This window comes from Ornithorhynchus anatinus, chromosome 1, assembly GCF_004115215.2.
Source record: "Ornithorhynchus anatinus isolate Pmale09 chromosome 1, mOrnAna1.pri.v4, whole genome shotgun sequence".
In the NCBI taxonomy this organism is placed as follows: Eukaryota; Metazoa; Chordata; class Mammalia; order Monotremata; family Ornithorhynchidae; genus Ornithorhynchus; species Ornithorhynchus anatinus.
In genome coordinates this window covers 127751964-127764122 of record NC_041728.1, presented here as the reverse complement: position 1 = coordinate 127764122, position 12159 = coordinate 127751964, and the positions used below count along the sequence as shown (strand labels likewise).

The 12159-nt window shown below is 44.7% G+C and overlaps 1 protein-coding gene across 1 annotated transcript in view; it reads right to left on the bottom strand.

Annotated features, from left to right (window-relative positions):
* HS6ST1 (heparan sulfate 6-O-sulfotransferase 1) overlaps window positions 1-12159 on the bottom strand; it is a 377011-nt gene that overhangs the window by 25987 nt on the left and 338865 nt on the right. The gene's annotated exons all lie outside the window — the stretch shown is intronic.

The window sequence follows — 12159 nt, the reverse complement described above, 5'->3', positions numbered from 1 at the left end:
GGACACATTCCCTTCCCACAATGAGCCTACAGTCTAGAGGGACAGTAATATAAATGAATAAATTATTTGTAATAGGTATTGAGTCCCCATTTTATTTACAGATAAGAAAACCGAGGCTTTGGAAGGCAAAGAAACTTGCCCAAGGTCACACCAGAGACAAGCAGCAGGATCTGGATTAGAATTTCATTCATTCATTCATCCATTCATTCATTCATTCATCCATTCATTCATTCAACAGTATTTATTGAGCACTTACTATGTGCAGAGCACTGTACTAAGCGCTTGGAATGTACAAATTGATAACAGAGACAGTCCCTGCCCTGTGACGGGCTTACAGTCTAATGGGGGAGACTGACAGACAAGAATAATGGCAATAAATAGAATTAAGAATTAGAATCTAGGTCCCCCTGCCTTCCAGGCCATGCTGTTTTCACTGGGCCTCGCTGCCTCGATATATTTTAATTATAGTCAGGAGAGTTACACGAAACCTAAGAGAAGGCAGATTACTTTGCCCCAACTAACATACAACTTCGCAGGCCTGTGCTGCCTTCAAGTTTTCTGTTTCTACCACGACTCCGCATTTTCAAATACCACTCTTAGTCAGATGGCTGAAGTGACTGATTTTTCTCCCGAGAGGACTAGAGAGTAATCCCTATAGCCTTAATAAAAGGGTATTCTGAGTAGACGCTTCTGGCAAGCAAACATAATTTAGATCAGAAGCAATCAGTTTTGTCAGGTGTTGTCTGTTTCCATTGCTACAACTTTTACATGTTTCCTCTTTGAAGATGACCTTCGCCCTTCCCCGTCTGCTTGGGCAGGAGCATGTGGAAGTTAATAAATACTTCTTCATGACAATGATGATGACGCTTGACCCTACATTTTAAATCATAACCTTGTGTTTCCCACACAGATACTTAAGAACAGAAAATGAGGTGTGAGTGAAGTACTGAGACAAGGTTAAAACACAGATTCTTTAAGCTGAGCAAAATGTTGCCAGAATGAAAGGCAATTTTTTGGTCAGGAGCTGCCCGTCCCATGAGTTGCAATCCACATCCCAGAGGCCCCTGTTTTAAATGGGGAAAGGGGGTTCTAATCCTGGCTTCTCCACTTGCCTGCTAAGTGACCTTGGGCAAGTCGCTTAACTTCTCTGTGCCTTTGTTACTCCATCTGTAAAATGGGGATAGAGACTTGAGCCTTATGTGGGACAGGGACTGTGTCCAACCCGATTTGCTCGTATCCACCCCAGATCTTAGCACAGCGTCTGGCACATAGTAAGCGCTTAACAAATATCACAGTTATTATTACTATTATTATTAGATATGCAACCTTCCTTTGCTTGAAGGTGGGGAAGTATCGTCTTAACTAACTACGCCAAACCAACTCTCTTCCCCTCTTCATGTTCTACTGAGAGCTCACCTCCTCCAGGAGGCCTTCCCAGACTGAGCCCTCCCTTTCCCTCTCCTCCTCCTCCCTCCCCATCCCCCCTACTCCCTCCTTCTGCTCTACCCCCTTCCCCTCCCCATAGCACTTGTATATATGTGTACATATTTATTGCTCTATTTCTTTTATTAATGGTGTGCATTTATGGTTCTATTTATCTATTTTGATGGTAGTAATGCCTGTCTACTTGCTTTGTTTTGTTGTCTGTCTCCCCCTTCTAGACTGTGACCCTGTTGTTGGATAGGGATTGTCTCTATCTGTTGTAGTTGTTGTAGTGCTTGTAGTTCCCAAGCACTTAGTACAGTGCTCTGCACACAGTAAGCGCTCAATAAATACGACTGATCGATTAACGATGAGGGCCCTTCCTTTAAATTATATTTCTGATCCATTACAGTCAAAAGAGGCAGAGGAGATTTAATCTAATTGGAGAAGCAGCGTGGCTTGGAAAGGAGAGTGGGACTCACAGGACTGAAATGTAGGCAAAACACCATGCCGGATGTTTTGTGTCAAAACAGAATGCTTGTTTCAAAGGGGTTTAAAGACTTTAGCAGCATGTTGATATCTTTCCCACACCTCCACTCTCCCAGTCCTGCTGGTTTAAAGCTGTACGAACTCGTCGGAGGGAAAGGTACATTCACTAGCAATATACCTCGGAGGGAAAATAACCACCGTCTCTTGGAGACTTGTTCATCCTTCGTGCTCATGGGCATTTGGGTTCACGCTGCTCCTCATCAATACCACATCTGAGGTGTACAGGCACGCACGCTGAGACAGCAAAAATATGCCTGGCAAACACTGTTTCAACATCCCCCAGAAGAGCACCAACTCCTATACTTGTTATCTCTACAGGAATCACCTATACAGTTTGGACAGTCAGAATGACTTAACTGGTCTGGGCAAGTCTGGGCTATTAAGAAGGCAAGAATGAGCTAGATATCATGGGAAAGATATTTCCCCAGTGTGTGCAGCAAGACCGTAGCTACATATCAGTAAATTATTTATTGATTTTGATGTCTGTCTCCCCTTCTAGACTGTAAGCTCTTTATGGGCCGGGAGCATATCTACCAATTAACTCTGTGGTCTTGTATTCTGCTAAGCGTCTATTACTGCGCCCTGCACACAGTAAGTGCTCAATAAATACCACTGACTGATGGATGATCTTAGCCTGACTTACACGGTAACTATCATGAGACTGCAACCGGCTCCCGCAAACCCGTCAGACAAAAAAAAAACACCTCGCTCAAGCTTCATCATCCTCTTGCATACCGACGAGCATGATTATTGGCTTTCAGCTTGGCTCTTTTGAGGACGGTTGCTACGGAACACAATTATGAATCGTGGAATCGCCACCACCGAATCACCAGCTTCCTGCTCTCAGTCTCACCCTCTCTTGCTAGAAATACATAGAAAAAAACCCCTCAAAACAAAAGCTGCAAAAACACAGACTTCCCAACTCTCTGAAAGAGCTGATTGGCAAGCATGCTTCCAAGAGAGAAGAACTTCGGGGGCCAACTGCCAGTTCATTTTTCAACATGACAGATGGGATAAGAGTCAGGAAAATGATTAAAAAATAACCCAAACCCTGGGGCCTGGACTGCTTCAGGACCCATTAAGAGCTAATGTTACTGGCAGCACTTACAAGCCAGGGTAGCATCATCAACCCACATGGCTCCAGGCACTTCTGAAAACACTCTAGCAGCTTCCATGGAAGGGAATGGCCCCTTGTATGAGTCAGGTACCATAAGGATCATTGGGACTCTGAGGTGGCCTAAAAATGACTACTAAATGGATCAATACCCGACCCGGGTGGTGGTAGATTGCAGTGGAAAGTCTTGTCACGGGAGATTTCTCCTCAAAACTCGTTCGGGGTTGATGGCGGTTATGGAATGTAAGGCTGATTTTTTAGTCTTTGTTTTATATTCCCGGTCCTTGGGAGGCTGAGATGGGGTGTTTGAGATAAAAATACTCTCCTTTGGTAAGGAGGGGAATCCCTCAGAAACGATTATACTTACTACATGATGGAGGAGCTCTTCCCTGCTGGCATTCTCATAGCCAGGTGACATTCCTTTTTTTGGGTCTTTCCTGAGCAATTACTGTATGCAAAGCACTGTACTAAGCACTTGGGAGAGTACAATCCAACAACAAACACACATTCCTTGCCCACAACGAGCTCACAGTCTAGAGGGGGAGACAGATATTAATGTAAATAAATAAATAAATAAATCATTCATTCAATAGTATTTATTGAGCACTTACTGTGTGCAGAGCACCGTACTAAGCATTTGGAATGTACAATTTGGCAATTACAGATATATACATATGTGGTATGGGGCTGGGAGGGAGAATAAATGGAGGGAGAAAGTCAGGGCAACACAGAAGGGTGTGGGAGAAGAAGACAGAAGGGCTTGGTCAGGAAAGGCTTCTTGAAGGAGATGTTTCTCCAGTGAGAGCTTTGAGGTGGGGGGAGAGCAATTATCTGACTGATATGAGGAGGAAGAACGTTCCAGACCAGAGGTGGGAGGTGGGCGAGAGGTCGGCGGCGAGATAGATGAGATTGAGGTTGAGTGAGAAGGTTAGCACCAGAGGAGCCAAGCGTGAGGGCCGAGATGTAGTAGGAGAGTTGCGAGGTGAGGTAGGAGGGTAAGGTAATTAAGTGATTTAAAGTCGATGATGAGGAGGTTTTTTTTTTTTTGTGAAGGTGTTTGGGCAACCATTGGAGCTTCTTGAGGAGTGGGAATCACCGTCTGGATGGTTTTGAAAGAAAATGATCTGGGCAGCAGAGTGGAGTATGGACTGGAGCGGGGAGAGACAGGAAGCAGGGAGATCAGCAAGGAGGCTGATACAATAATCAAGGAGGGATAGGACAAATGCTTGCATTAATGTTGTAGCAGTTTGGATGGAGACCAAGGGGCATTATTATTGCTGAGCTGTTTACTGGTTATGGGTGTGTAGAGATTCCATCTCTCCCTCCCGATCAATTAGTCATTCCATCAGTGGTATTTATTGAACACTTATTATGCGTAGAGCACTGTACTAGGCACTTGGAAGAGTACATATAAGAGACTTAGTATTCACATTCTCTGCCCACAAGGATTTTATGGTTTAGAGGCATGCCCATGCTCCAAGCCTCTGTAATACCACTATTCACAGGAAAAAAAAAAAAATTCAGCCCTGGGAGTTGGGGAGAAGGGCGAAGTGCTGTATCTGGTAATGGGATACAGAACCTTTGATCTAGTGATCTGGCCTCTGAAGCATCATGGCCTGGTGATAAGAGCATGGGCTTGGGAGTCAGAGGTTGTGGATTCTAATCCTGACTCCACCACTTGTCTGCTGTGTGACCTTAGGCAAATCACTTAACTTTTTTGCGCCTTAGTTACCTCACCTGTAAAATGAGGATTGAGACTGTGTACCCTATGTGGGACAGGGACTGTGCCCAACTTGATTACTTTGTATCTATCCCAGTGCTTAGAACAGTGCTTGGCAAAAGCAGCGTGGTGCAGTGAGAAGCAGCGTGGCGCAGTGAGAAGCAGCGAGGCACAGTGGAAAGAGCACGGGCTTTGGAGTCAGGGCTCATGAGTTCGAATCCCAGCTCTGCCACTTGTCAGCTGTGTGACTGTGGGCAAGTCATTTAACTTCTCTGTGCCTCAGTTCCCTCATCTGTAAAATGGGGATTAAGACTGTGAGCCCCACGTGGGACAACCTGATTGCCCTGTGTTTACCCCAGCGCTTAGAACAGTGCTCTGCACATAGTAAGCACTTAACAAATACCAACATTATTAACAAATGCCATAATTAGTATTATTATTAGTGGTCACTTCTTTGAACTGAGACTAGCTCAGCAGAGACTCAAGTAGTAACCATCATTTCAGAGGTTCTAGGAAACGAGTTGTTGATCTCAATCTGGTTTCCTAAAGATGTGGACAATACATTGAAATCCTCTTCCACACTACCACCTGAATCAATCAGTGATATTTATTGAGCTACTTACTATGTGCAGAGTCACTTGGAAAAGTACAATATAATAGAATTGGTAGGTGTGATCCTTGCCCATAGGACGCTTTCAGGGGTAGACAGATGTTAACATATATTACAGAGAGGGGAAATAGTGGAGTATATGAATGGAAGTGCTGTGCACTGGGATAAGCATTAAAGTGCTCAGGTGGGTACATGGCCAAATGCAGAGTCGATGGAGAGGGGAGGGCGGAGAGGGGAAATGAGGGGTTAGTCAGGGAAGGCCTCTTGGAGATGTGATTTTAGGAGGGCTTTGAAGAAAGGGAGATGGTAATAAAGGTAATAATGATGATAATGATTAATTATTAACAAATAGCACAATTATTAACATTAATGAAAAATTATTATCAATGATGGTTATAATAATTGTGCTATTTGTTCAGCACTTACTATGTGCCAGGCACTGTACTAAGCACTGGGGTAGATACAAGATCATCAGGTTGGACACAGTTCCCGTCCCACATGGAGCTCATCCTCATTTTACAGATGAAGTAACTGAGGCCCAGAGAAATGAAGTGACTTGCCCAAGGTCACACAACAGACAAGTGGCGGAGCTGGGATTAGAACGCAGGTCCTTCTCACTCCCAGGCCCGCGCTCTATCCACTAGGCCAAGCTGCTCCTCTTGAGATGAAGGACTAAATCCCCTTGCAAAGCTAAGAAACCTAATTTCATTTTTACTGAGGACTAACAGCCCGCTAGGAGCTGATGGAAGAAGGGAGCGCAAGCCTCGCTGTCTGGTTAGATTTATCCCCAAACTAAATGGGAGAGACAAACTACAGTAAATCAACGTAGAGTGAATGGGGAAAATTGCCAAGGTAAAGGATGGGAGATGAAAGTTCATCAATCTTTGGTCATGTAGTAATACTTAGTCCATTGAAAGAATTGGGTTTTCTCGAGGAATTTGAAGAGAATAGACAAAGTCTGTCAGTGGAGTGGGTCCAGACAGCTTGTTCAAGGCTAGCAGAGGGGGTAATCATTCAATCAATTGATCAATCAATCCTATTATTTATTGAGTGTTTACTGTGTGAGGGGCACTCTACTAAAGTCCTTGGGAAGGTGCAATATAACAGGGTTGGTAGACACAATCCCTGCCCAACAGGTATTTACAGTCTACAGGAGGAGACAGTCATTTAACCAGATTAGGAATAGGAGACGCTGTAGAGTATAAGAATATTTACATAAGCATTTGGGGGCTGAGGTGAGTATCAAAGCGCTTATGGGACAGAAAACCAAATGCCTGGTCAGTGTAGAGAGGAGGGTAGAGCGGGGAAATCGAGGATTTAATCTGGGATGACCTCTTGGAGTTGAGGAAGCAGTAACAGCAGGGAACTAACTAGCACTGCTAACTGGATGAAAACACGAGTAGCAGAAATAGTTAGGGGAGCTAAGCCATTTCTTTTAGAGAAGAAATTAAATTCGCCATTTCATTTTAGAGAAACAGCGTGGCTTAGTGGAAAGAGCACGGGCTTGGGAGTCAGAGGTCGTGGGTTCTAACCCCGGCTCCACCACTTGTCTGCTGTGTGACCTTGGGCAAGTCACTTAACTTCTCTGTGCCTCAGTTACCTCATCTGTAAAAATGGGGATTAAAAAATGTGAGCCCCACGAGGGTCAATCTGATTAACCTGTACCTACCCCAGCGCTTAGAACAGTGCTCTGCACATAGTAAGCGCTTAACAAATACCATAATTATTATTATTTCTTTTACCGAAGGCGAGAAAGGGGTGATACTTATGGGTGAGCAGGGGGAGGAGCTGGAGAAAGTAGTGGGAAAGATGACTGGGTAGACTATGAGAACCACGCAGGACAGGAACTGTGTCCAACCTGATTATCTTGTATCTACCCCAGTCCTTAGTACAGTGCTTGCCACATGGTAAGCGCTCAACAAATACCATAAGTATCCTTGGGTAAATCGAACTGTTCAAAAGAAGAGACGGGAGAGCAAGACGAATCACACTGGAAATGGCTACAATATCCAAGAAAGGAGATGATCTAGGTGTATATAAAAGTTTTAGTTATGGGGGTGGGAAAGAATTTCAGAGGAAAATTTTGGTGAAGCTAGGATATGTAATTCTTTGACAGACTACAAAGAGCTTAATATTCATAATAATAACAGTGATGATGGTATTTGCTAAGTGCTTACTACATGCCAAACACTGTTCTAAGCACTGGGATAGATGCAAGGAAATCAGGTTGTCCCGCATGGGGCTTACAGTCTTAGTCCCCATTTTGCAGATGAGGTAACTGAGGCACAGAGAAGTGAAATGACTTGCCCAAAGTCACACAGCTGACAAGTGGCAGAGCCGGTATTCGAACCCACGACCTCTGACTCCCAAGCCCGGGCTCTTTCCACTAAGCCACACTGCTTCATCTTGTGATGGGTGCTCAAAATGCATTAAATGGTGATGGTAAAATGAAATAGAGTGGAACCAGAGATGTCCTGGAGTTAATGTTTTCAAGAGAGGGAGAACAGAATATCTCTACTAAAGTCATCAGGTGAATAACATACCCTCCCTCATTTCCTCCCCACTCTACCACTTCCTTCCCTCCCTACCAGAACCGAAGGACAAACTTGGGCCTTGTTGATTTTATGAGGCTACCCAGTGGCCACTCCAGCGGGGCCTGCCCCATCTCTAGTTCCAAGGGTTTTAAATTCTGAGTTACTGGTTTCTAGGCGGGTTATTTTTTTTCTAAGAACAGCGGCGACAGTGTTCCAATATTCACCCTAATGCAGTAGAAAGGGGAAAAAGGAACCACACTATTTATATTCGAACATTTAATGAATTTCAGATTCTTCCTCTGAAAGTCTTTAAATGCTTAAGTTCCTCCATCCTTACAAGCACCCCCAGCTTGTCTCAAGTTTCCAAGTTGCCTTTAGGGTTAAAAACATGCTTTCACCTGCCTCGAGGCAGGGTGCCAGGATGGGTGATCTCTTAAGACTATATGACTGCTGCACAAAGCCAATTGCCCAGAGTGTGTAACTTGCCCATGACCAGAAGGAAACAAATGAGCTGATCTCACCAAGACTCACCATGGATTTCGGGGGAGAGAGGAAGTCATTTATTAATAATAATAATAATAATAATGTTGGTATTTGTTAAGTGCTTACTATGTGCAGAGCACTGTTCTAAGCGCTGGGGGTGATACAGGGTAATCAGGTTGTCCCACGTGGAGGTTCACAGTCTTCATCCTCATTTTACAGATGAGGCCACTGAGGCTCAGAGAAGTGACGTGACTGGCCCAAAGTCACACAGCTGGCAAGTGGCAGAGCAGAGATTCGAACCCATGACCTCCGACTCCCAAGCCCGGGCTCTTTCCACTGAGCCACGCTGCTTCTCATAATAATGTTGCTATTTGTTAAGCACTTATTATGTGCAGAGCACTGTTCTAAGCGCTGGGGTAGATACAGGGCAATGAGGTTGTCCCACGTGAGGCTCACAGTTAATCCCCATTTTACAGATGAGGGAACTGAGGCCCAGAGAAGTGAAATGACTTGCCCACAGTCACACAGCTGACTAGTGGCAGAGTCAGCATTCGAACCCATGACCTCTGACTCCCAAGCCCGGGCTCTTTTCACTGAGCCACGCTGCCTCTTAGCTTGCTGTGTTTATACTTGTGGGTAAAGGAGTAGGGCACAGACCAACCTCCCTCAGCACTGCAGACTTCATCCTGCCAGAAGCTCCAGGGGCAAGGACTAGGGATGCAGCCCTGGGAGTCAGAGGCCCTGGGTTCTAATCCCATCTCCCTCACTTGTCCGCTGTGTGACCCTGGGCAAGTCATTTCTTCACTTCTCTGTACCTCAGTTACCTCTTCTGTAAAATGGGGATTAAGACCGTGAGCTCCATGTGGGTCAGAGACTGTGTCCAACACAATTTGCTTGTATTCACTGATTCATTCAATCGTATTTATTGAGCTCTTACTGTGTGCAGAGCACTGTACTAAGCGCTTGGAATGTACAATTCGGCGACAGAGATGATCCCTGCCCAAAAATGGGCTCCCAGTCTAAAAGGGGGAGATGGACAACAAAACAAGTAGTCAGGCATCAATACCATCAAGATAAATAGAATGATAGCTGTATACACATCATTAATGAAATAAATGGAGTAATAAATAATATATACAAATATGTACAAGTGCTGTGGGGAGGGGAAGGGGCTTGTAGCCACCTCACCACTTAGAGCAGTGCCTGGTACATAATTAGTTCTAGAAAAATACCATAATAATTATTATTATTACTTATCTTCTCTGGGCTTCACTTTCCTTATCTGTAAAATGGAGATTAAACCCTATTCCCTCTTACTGATACTGTGGGACAGGGACTGCGTCCAACCTGTTTATCTTGTATCTACCACAGTGCCTGGCACAGAGTGAGCAGTTAATAAATGCCATAATTATTAATACTATTATTACCAGGGCCCCATGCCCACCACCACCAGAACCTTTCGCACCTCTGGAACCCTGGGAAGGCTGCTGTGGTCTGTAACTCAGAACTTTGTTTCTTGGAGCGGGATGGGGTGGAATCTGAGGATTTCTACCTCCGTGATCTTTTCATTCACTGGACACGGTTTCCTTGGCGTGTTGACTCTGTTGCTTTTGCTCCTTCTAGACTGCAAGCTCACTGTGAGCAAGGAAGGTGGGAATGTGTCTGTTTACTGTTATATTGTCCTCTCCCAACTGCTTAAAACAGTGCTTTGCACACAGTAAGCGCTCCATAAATAGGTTTGAATGAACGACTGTGTCTACCAAGTCTGTTATACTGTACGTTCCTAAGTGCTTAGTATAGTTCTCTGCCCACAGTAAGTGCTCAGTAAATACAAGGGATTGATTGATTGGTTTTGTTTTGTTTGGGATCCACTGTTGTTATCTATCACCTCTCCACTGTGAGCCGGTGTTTGACTGGTGTAGTAACTCCGAAACTGATGGAATAAATAGCAAGTATAGTCTCCCCTGCAAACTCAGTATGTCTGAGAAACAGCGTGGCCTACCAGAAAAAGCTCAGGCCTAGGAGCCAGAGGACTTGGGTTCTAATTAAGAGAAGCAGCATGGCTCAGTGGAAAGAGCATGGACTTGGGAGTCAGAGGTCATGGGTTCGAATCCCAGCTCTTCCACCTGTCAGCTGGGTGACTGTGGGCAAGTCACTTCACTTCTCTGTGCCTCAGTTCCCTCATCTCTAAAATGGGGATAAAGACTGTGAGCCTCTCGTGGGACAACCTGATTACCCTGTATCTACCCCAGCACTTAGAACAGTGTTCTGCACATGGTAAGTGCTTAACAAATACCAACATTATTATTATTATTATTAATCCCTGTTCTGCCACTTGCCTGCTGGGTGACCTTGGACAAGTCACTTAACTTCTTGGTGCCTCAGTTTTCTCAATTGTAAAGTGGGGATCCAAAACCTAGACTGTGAGCCCCATATGGGACAAGAACTGTGTCTCACCTGATTTTCCTATATCTACTCCAGCACATAGAACACTGCTTGGACCCAAAGCAAGTGCTTAACAAACACCATTTTTTAAAAAAAGGCCAATACTGAGGGACCATAGCCAATACCAGACCTTCGATCACACAGCCAGAGCTGTGGCTAATGTCTTCTGGAAGCTTATGCCAGGCAAGACGGAGAAGCCCAAAACAGCTGTCCTCCCACTCCCTCCTCCTACTAGAGCAAACACACAATCAAGGCCAAACACAGTTACTAATCGATCAGTTTTATATTTAAACTCACTGAGAGATGCCCTGCCCTTAAACTGCTCCTCTAATTAATCATGCTGCAGTCCTAATCAAAGAATAAACCGGGGAGATGGGAAAAAAAAATCCCATTATGGCTGTGAAACCCTCCAAACAGCCTGACAGGTGTTTAAAACCCAAGTTTCCAAGTGATTATGAGAACACCAATGCTGTTTCCCATTAAAGGGAATAAGGCAAGCACAGTGTGGAAGGGGAGATTTGTCTAATCTGATGGGATTTTATCTACCCCAGCACCTAGCATAGTGCCTGGCACGTACCAATCAATTCATCAATCAACTTATTTCCTACTATAACCTAGCCCAACATACTTCACTCCTCTAATATCAACCTAATCGTTGTACCTCGATCACTCATCTATCTCGCCACTGACCCCTTGTCCATGTCCTGCCTCTGGCCTGGAACTCCCTCCCCCTTCATATCCAAAAACCCATCGTTCTTCCCACCTTCGAAGCCTTATTAAAACCACATCTTCGCCAAGAGACCTTCCCCGGTTAAGCCCTCATTTCCCCGACTAAGCCCTCATTTCCCCGACTTCCTCTCCCTTCTGCACCACCCCTGCCCTTGGATTTGTACCCTTTATTCATCCCATCCTCAGCCTCACAGCACATATGTACATCTCCATAATATAGTTTAATGTCTGTCTCCCCCTCTAAACCATTCATTCATTCATTCAATAGTATTTATTGAGCGCTTACTATGTGCAGAGCACTGTGCTAAGCGCTTGGAATGTACAAATCGGTAACAGATAGAGACAGTTCCTGCCCTTTGACGGGCTTACAATCTAATCGGGGGAGACAGACAAAAACAATAGCAATAAATAGAATCAAGGGGATGAACATCTCATTAAAACAATAGCAAATAAACTAGTTCATTGTGGGCAGGAACTTTGTTGTATTGTACTCTCCTAAGCCCTTATCACAGTGCTCTGCACACAGTAAACTTCAATGAATACCACTGATTGA